The sequence below is a fragment of the Dipodomys ordii genome, unplaced genomic scaffold (assembly GCF_000151885.1).
Source record: "Dipodomys ordii isolate 6190 unplaced genomic scaffold, Dord_2.0 Scaffold31, whole genome shotgun sequence".
NCBI classification, from domain to species: domain Eukaryota; kingdom Metazoa; phylum Chordata; class Mammalia; order Rodentia; family Heteromyidae; genus Dipodomys; species Dipodomys ordii.
Genome location: NW_012267247.1, coordinates 8,681,253 through 8,689,290, shown reverse-complemented (window position 1 = coordinate 8,689,290; position 8,038 = coordinate 8,681,253).

Sequence of the window (8,038 nt, the reverse complement as noted above, 5' to 3'; positions counted from 1 at the left end):
AGCATTTTTTTTTCTCACAGCTGGCACTCTACTATTTGAGACATGGCTTCACTTCTGGATTTTTGCTGGTTAATTGGAGATACATCTCTCACGGATTTGTCTGCCAGGGTTGGCTTTGAACCACAATACTTAGATCTCAGTTTCCTTGAGTAGCTGGGATTATAAGCATGAACCATCAGCTCCTGGTGGTACTAGGGTTTTGAACTCAGGGTCTCATGCTTGCTAGACAGGTGCTCTACCACCTTCTTGCTTTTATTTTTGATTCTAGAATCAAGCAACACTGTGTTCCCTAACATAAAGTAAGTGTTGTGATGAGCTGGGAAAAGAAGATTGGTTTTATAAACGGAAAAAGGCTGGAGAAAGCAGAAGGAAACAGAAAGAGCTTGGTTCCTTCAAAGTGATTTCCTAGTGAGGGAGGACAGGGAGACAGAACATAGAAAAATAACTGCTTAGTTAGCATCGAGTTACCCAGGTAACCTTTCTTTTTTTTGGTGGAAGGAGGGAGACAGAACCTTTATTATCATGCTTGTTGAAACTGATTTCCCTTTTGGAAAATGTGGCTTCATCTTTCATTTCTTCTGGTTTTTTGGAAGTCAGATTAACAGTTCAGTCTTACTTGGAACTTGGCATGGAACTTTGGCATAAGCGACTTCATTTTGCCTTTTAGCCTGGGCAGCTGTCCTGGGACCTAGGGACTGAAAGAGGGGTCTTGCGGTCTATGCTTTTGTTTTCCAGCCATATTCGGGCAGAAGGGGTCAGGGCTCTGCTGTATCCTCAGGCCACTTGAGGAAGAAAAACTCAAGCCCAGTCTCTGAGTCTCCCAGCAGATCAACAGAGATAGGGCCAGATGATCCTCCCTACCCCTGGACTGGGTGTGGAGCCTCCTGCTGGCCAGGAAGGAAACTGGCATCTTTCTGAAGAATAAGCCCAGTCAGGGCTAGGTGTGAGTGTGTGTGTGGGGGGGGGGGTGGGGGGGGTTGGGGGGGCAAGTAGGGACGGGGGGGCAGTGGTATTAGCACTTTGTTCCCATGCCTGTCTGTTTCTTTTCCTTATTTGTTTGGGAGTAGAGTCCAGCCAAGGTCCTACTGGGGCCTATGAGCCTTCTCTAGAGTAAGGCAGAGGTCAGAGATGTAATGGGATGGGGGTGGGGGAAGTTGGGGGGCAGAGGGAGAAAGAAACTTATTACTGAAAACCCATCACAGGGGCTGGGAAAGTTGCTCAGTGGTAGAGTGCTTGCCTTGCATGCATGAGACCCTGGGTTCTATTTCTCAGGACCACAGAAGCAGAAAAAGCCAGACGTGGCACTGTGGCTCAAGTGGTAGAGTGCTAGCCTTGAGCTGAAGAGCTGAGGGACAGTGCCCAGGCCCAGAGTTCAGGCCCCACAACCAAGGAAAAAACAGAAAAAAAAAAAGAAAAAAGAATAGCCATCACAACCCCATGAGGTATTTCTCTTGTGTTGCAGGTCTTTATATTTAAGGTTCAGTGAGGTTGTGACTTGCCCTAGACCACACAGGCGGAGACAGAGACAAAATGTGAATCCAAGCCATCTTGCCTTTGAGATCAAGTCTAGGCTAGTGAATATGATATCCAAGACTTTCTTGGACCTCAGTTTCTTTTACCTGTCAATGGAACCTAGGACCTAAGGCCTGTATACCTTATGCACTGAGTACATATTAGCTTTCCCATTATCAGGACGATGAGGGTGTACCCCTCCTTGTCTCTATACACAATCTCTCAGCCCCAAGTCCCTTAGGATGCTGGGCTGGAGGCTTGAAAGGGGCACCATGCCCTGGTTTATAGACAATACAGAGGTGAGGGGAGCTAAGCCCAGATCTGATTCCGTATTTGTGGGACTTGGAGAGTGTCAAGTCATTCCACAGCCCCTGAGCTGCTCTTGGCTTTTTCTACATGCTGTCTGTCTGTCTCAGACTGTGCTGTCTCTGCTCACTGATAGTCTTCCAGGGAGCTTTGTAACTACTCCTTTTGGGCTTGCCCCTCCCTTGTAGCCCCCAGAGCTCTGCTGTGGCTTGGATCTTGCCGTTTCCCTAACTCTGAAGGGCAAGGCAGGGCAGGGCAGGGCAGGGAGTCCTATGAAGGAGAGTCACAGACCTGCCCCACCTCACACAGCAAGTCAGAGCCAAGTTGGAGACTCAGGAAAGCTAAGACCCTGCAGGTGGCCTCTGTTCTGGGACTCAACAAAGTCCTCGGTGGGCACTATCTGCAGTGACTGTCCTGTCAGAAGGTGTGGAGAGGCCTCTGTCCTCTGTCACTCCCAGGAGCCTTGGGCCAGGGACACCCTGTCTCCCTCCTCCCCACCCCATCCCCCTCTGCAAGGGATGTTCTCAAGATAAAAATACCGCGTTACATTCCCTGGGGTGCCTGTTGTCCACCCTGGCAGGGTCACAGCCTCTCACCTCAGGACACACACACACACACTCTATGTTTCTCATAGCCTCTGGCACAGGCTATCTCTGAGGTGACTGTATCCAGTTGTCTTCAGGCCATAGGACATAGGACCACTAGAAGTTTCTGCAGCCAGTGTTTCTGGACATCGTTTGTCACAGCCATGTCTCCACTGTACAGAGGTGCTGGGGTATTCTGAGGGGAAGCCAAGCACATACCAACTCCCCTTCCAGCTCTCAGCTGCCCGAGTGGGGTGTCACACACTGAACCCCTTTTCCCACATCCTGCAGAAAGCTGGGGAATCACCCACATTTTCTGTACGTCTGCTGTGTGCCAGACACAAGAGACAGAACTTGATTTCCTCCACAGACAGTCTTCTGAGGTGTATAAGGGCTCCCCTGTGTTGCAGCTTGTTCTGAGCCTAGGGAAGAGCCCTGGGGAGCTGGGGGGAGCCCCACCCTCCCTTGGCTCTGTGCCGGACCCACAACTCTGTCACCACATTTAGTTTCATGGGCACATCCGCTGGAGCCGGGCAGGTGTTACCATCCCCACTTTTCAGAGGAGGAAGCTGATCCTCAGGAACGGGAAGTGCCTGCTCCCCCTTCCTCCCCCTCTGCACCCCTCCCTCAGGGAATTTCAGGCTTAGCCTTGACTACCAGGTTTGGTACTGGGGAGAGTCTTGAGTGGTGAAGCTCTACCCTCCCTAGCTGGAACTGTGGTCCAGTTTGGCCTGTCTGACTGAGGGAGCGCTGCCCCCCACCCCCGCCCTCCCATGTGGGAAGGTGAGAGCTGGTGCCAGCAAAGCCTTCCATGATGTGGGAGGGTCAACTTACATGTTGAACTGCGATGACCACTGAAGTGTGTGTGTGTGTGTGTGTGTGTGTGTGTGTGTGATGAAGGGCCCTGGATAAGATATCCAGAGACCTGAGTTCTTATCTCTGGTCCACCACTCATTGGCTCTTTGACTGTGATGAGTCACTTTTCTACTCTCAGCCTCAGTTTTCCTCCGTGGAGAATGGAGCTAATCACAGGAGAGCAAATTAGGGCTGGATTTGTAGGTCTGGGGAGTGTTCCAGGAAATAGGGAGTCAGGAATGAAGCTTAGAGAGCCTAGGGTAGACCCAGGGACCCACAGGAAGTAGCTAGGGCAGGAGTCCACATCTGTCACCCTCTCTTCTCCTGACCCTTCTTTGGTCTCCCCAGCCTGTGGCAGCATCCCACCTCCAGTGCACAGAGATTTAACTCTAGGTGAGCAGAGGCAAATGGCTTTGCCTCTCTCAGCCTTCATTTCCCCATCGGGGCTCATTAATGGGAAAGTTGAGACTAGAAACCTGGGTTCAAGTCCTGGCTATGGGGCGTCTCAGCTGTGTGGTCGTTTGTGGTGAGATTCCCTGGGCCTCAATTTCCTGATAAGTTTTGAGAGTGCAGGGACTGAGGGACAAGCGGGGGCCCAGAGCAGCTGTTCAGGGGATGGTAAGGGTGGGGCTGCAGGGGGCTGAGGATTGGGGAGGATCACAAAGGGGAAGTGACTCACCCTCAGTCACACAGCTTGTGAGGGGCAGAGCTGGGATTCAAACCCATGCCTCTACACCTCTAAAGTAGCCACTGTTGCTGCCCCAGAGGCTAATGATGTGGGGATGATTCACCAATCATTCTCCTTAATTCCAGCCAGAAAAGCCAGTATGGCAATGTGACAAGCCAGAGTAGGGCGTACCCCTGGAAAAGAAGGGGCCCTGTGGACTGGGAGATAGAAAAGATGAGAAGCACTTCTGGGCAGCTGGCCTCTGGAATTTCAGAGAACCCCTTCTCATTATGTTCTGCCCCCTGATACTCATATACCTTGACAGATGGAAATATTGATTTGGGGGGTTTGTAGATGCCCTAAAGGTTGTGTGTGTGCTCAAGGCAAGTCCCTGCCAAGTTACTGATGTCTACCCATCTGTGTGGATATCTACTGCCCCATTCATTCATCTGTTGGTTCATCTATCTCACTTTATCCCTTGACCCTCCAACCCACTTATCTACCTGTACATCCATCTATCCATCATCTATCCATCCATCCACCCACCCACTTGTCTGTCCATCATCCATCTACCCACTCACTTGTCCAGCCATTATTCATCTATCCATCTACCTATCCACCCATCGGCCCATATTTGCACTTATCCATCCATCCATCCATCCATCCTACATACATACATATATCTGTCCACCCAACAACTATCCACCCATCAGTCCATCCATCCAGCTAGCCAGCCATCTATCCTTCTACCCCCTCACACGTCCATCCACTTATCTATCCATCCAACCGTCCACATATGGCTTTGGGACAGCTTGGCATAGTGTGCCTGAGATCTTTGTGACTCTAGGAGAAAAACACATCACTTGCTTCTCTAGAGTGGGAACGGTAATGGTTCCCACCTTGTAGGGTTATGCAGAGTAGGTAAGATGATGTGTATAAAACACCAGCCACACTTTCCAGCAGGCAGTCAGTCCTAATAATTGCCAGCTCTTGTTTTCTCTAAAGACTTGTCTTCTCCCGTGGTCTGGTTCAGAGTGGTTGTCACGGACAGGGCTCAGACAGGGCAAAGGTGTAGCACCTCACAGGTACCTGCTGGAGGCCCTCCAGCAGAAATGTAGCTTCATTTGGAAAGTTCTGAGCCCCCGATGAGAGCAGCAAAGTCTGCAGTGACTTGATTTGGTCTCTTCACTTTAGGATCTTCTAGTGACTGGACCCTCCCCAGCTGGTGACTGGGAGATGGCAGCAGCTGCTAATTCAGCTTTGTGGATAGTCACCTGCCAGCTCAGCACCATTACTTAGAAGATAGAATTCGAGAGGTAAGACTGAGGTTACTGCTGTGCACCTGTCCAGTTCATTGTCCAGTCACTGAATGTTCACTGATGCCTCCAGCCCCCATTCATCTATCTCTTCTGCTCATTCACTCACCCATTTGTCCATCCATCTACCACCTGTCCACCTATCCACCCATCTACCTGGTCATCTACTCACCCAACCAGCCCTCCGTCCATCTATATATCCACCCACTCACTTAATCTATCCGCTTGCCCATCCCATCCATTGGTTACTCATTTTCCTACCCATTCATCTGCTCAACCATCCATCCACCCACCCCACCTCCACCCACCCAACCCATCTATTATCTGGTCACCTCTTTCTGTCCACCTACCCAACTGCCAGCCCCATTTATCCATCCATCTGTTTGACCACCCACCTGCGCATATATCTGTCTCTTCACTCAAGGCTCCATCACAGCCTCATCCATCCCTCTATTCACTCATTGCTCATGCCTTCATTCTCTCATCTGGGCAGGGAGCATTTTCTGTGCTACCTTTGTACTAGGGCCTGTACCAGCCTCTCTGGGCTGCTGAGGTGAGACTAACTCTCATGAAAGGTAGAGAAAAGCTTCTGGAAGATCCTAGAGCTAGAGAATCCACAAAGGCTTCAAGAAAGAAGAAAGGGAGGAGGAGGAGGAGAAGGAGAAAGGAGAGCTGTGGTTCAGCAACCTTTGTGGAGGAGAGGCCATCTGAGGCTCCGTGAGGAAGAGGAGACTTAAGGACCCGTGCTGGTAGTTTAGTGGGAGGTGAATCCAGGAAATACCAGAAAGGATGACAAGTGAGACAGGAAGACAAGAGCCTGAGAAAGTGCATGTTGTTGATAGGGTTACGGCTGGGGAAAATGAGCCAGACCCAGTTGGGGTAGCCAGGGAGATGGCATGGAATGTACCCCTCAGTGTCATTCCATCCAGGGGCAAAAGGAGCCAGGGGCATTTTTCCACTTGGTTCTGGTGGCATTTGCTCCCCAGCATTCCCTGTACTCACGCAGCGCCTGCTCTGATGAGCTAGAGAGAGTTTTTTTTTTTTTGGGTCCGGTCGTGGGGCCTGAACTCTGGGCCTGGGCGCTGTCCCTCAGCTCTTCAGCTCAAGGCGAGCGCTCTACCACTTGAGCCACAGCACCACTTCTGGCTTTTTTCTTTTTGCTTATGTGGTGCTGAGGAACTGAACTCAGGGCCTCAGGCATGCAAGGCAAGCACTCTACCACTGAGCCACCTTCCCAGCCCCTAGAGAGAGCTTTTTGCCAAAGAGAGGCTGGTGTTGGCTGTTGGAATTGGGGTGGGTGGGCCCTGAAACAGTGAGGGCTCAGGGTGAGAAAGCGGCACCAGCCATTCTCTCCCTAACATGTCCTAATGTATGGTTGTTGTTTCTGTCCTTTAGCCTAGCAAGGAAGCCTTACTGCATTGATCCCCAAATGTTTGCAGTTTGAGGGTGAGCACAGGACCAGGGATTGAGGACCTGGCCAGGCTGTCTAGACTAGGAAGCCAATTGGGAATGAAAGATTATTTTTCCAGAAATGTCTGCTTTCCCAACTCTCCCTCTCCCTCCACACCTACGATCAGCTCCGATCAGGAAATTCTAGCCTGCTCCTCCAGCTCTTGACACTGCTCAGACAGACACCAGGAATGCTGCACCTTATTGTCTCTATAAGGCCATCTTGGCCTTGATGTGGATTCATTCTCTGGGCAGGGCCTTGTAGGAGACAGAATGCTAAACCTTTAGCTTGCTTGCTTGGCCTAGCCCTTCCTTTGTGAGTGAGGCAGCCCTCTTGGAGCTGCTCCTGATAAGCAGATTGATAGACAATGAGTGGATTAGGAAAGATTTTGCAACCCTCCTCAGATGCAGTGGAAAGAAGCTCTGCAATTGCTTAATGATGTCTGCCATGACACAAGCATAGGAGTACACCATCTCTCCCTGCACAGAGATCTAAGGAGCCTTCTGATGTTGGGGCTTAATCAGAAAGTAGTGGTTCTTTGTTCCTATACCTTCCATATAAGGGCAAATGGTCAGTGCCGGTGGGGGTCCTTAAACCTCTGCTTTTTAGGGCCAGCTTTGGGACGTTAGTATGTCTGATATCACCAACTGGGATTGCATAGGCCTGGAGGACTGGGTATCAGGGCCTGTGGTAATGCGAGTTGGTTCCTCCCCAACTCCTGGATTGGATGCTCCGCTCCTTAAAGCTTGTGTGGTTCTTGGCAAGTGACTGGAACTTTCTGAACTTCAGTTTCCTCATTGGAAAGGGGAGCAATAGGTGACCACAGTGTTATAGGGATTAAGTGAATGAGCTTATTTTTAGCCTTTTAGGAGTACTGGTGGGTGGTAGCTCTCTGAATATTTTGATGACAAGGTTCGTGGCTCTGGAGGGGTCTTGCTTCCTAAGGGCCCCAGCGTGGGGAGTTCTTCTGTAGTGTTCTCCTTCCAGAGCCCATGTCTTTGTGTGAGCTGTGGGGCTCCCCCTTCATCGCTCCTCCCAGACAGGATGTTTTTGGCATCTGGAAATGTAGGCCCAAGTCCTGACTCCTCCCGGATGTTACTGAAACCTGAGGTGCCTGGAGCCTCAGGGACTGGGCATGGGGTGTCCTGCTGCATCCGGAGGCACCTCCTAGTGACTCCCAGGCCCCACCCTGGGTCAGGTGGTAGCTGCCATCTGGTGTCCTCTCTAAAAGCTCCAGCCCAGGCTCTGGCCAGTGCTCCAAGCTCGCCGGATGCCGGGAGGCTGTGTCTGCAGGTGCCGGGGCTGGCAGGAAGTGGGTTCCAAGCCTGAAGGTACAGGGACAGCTTTG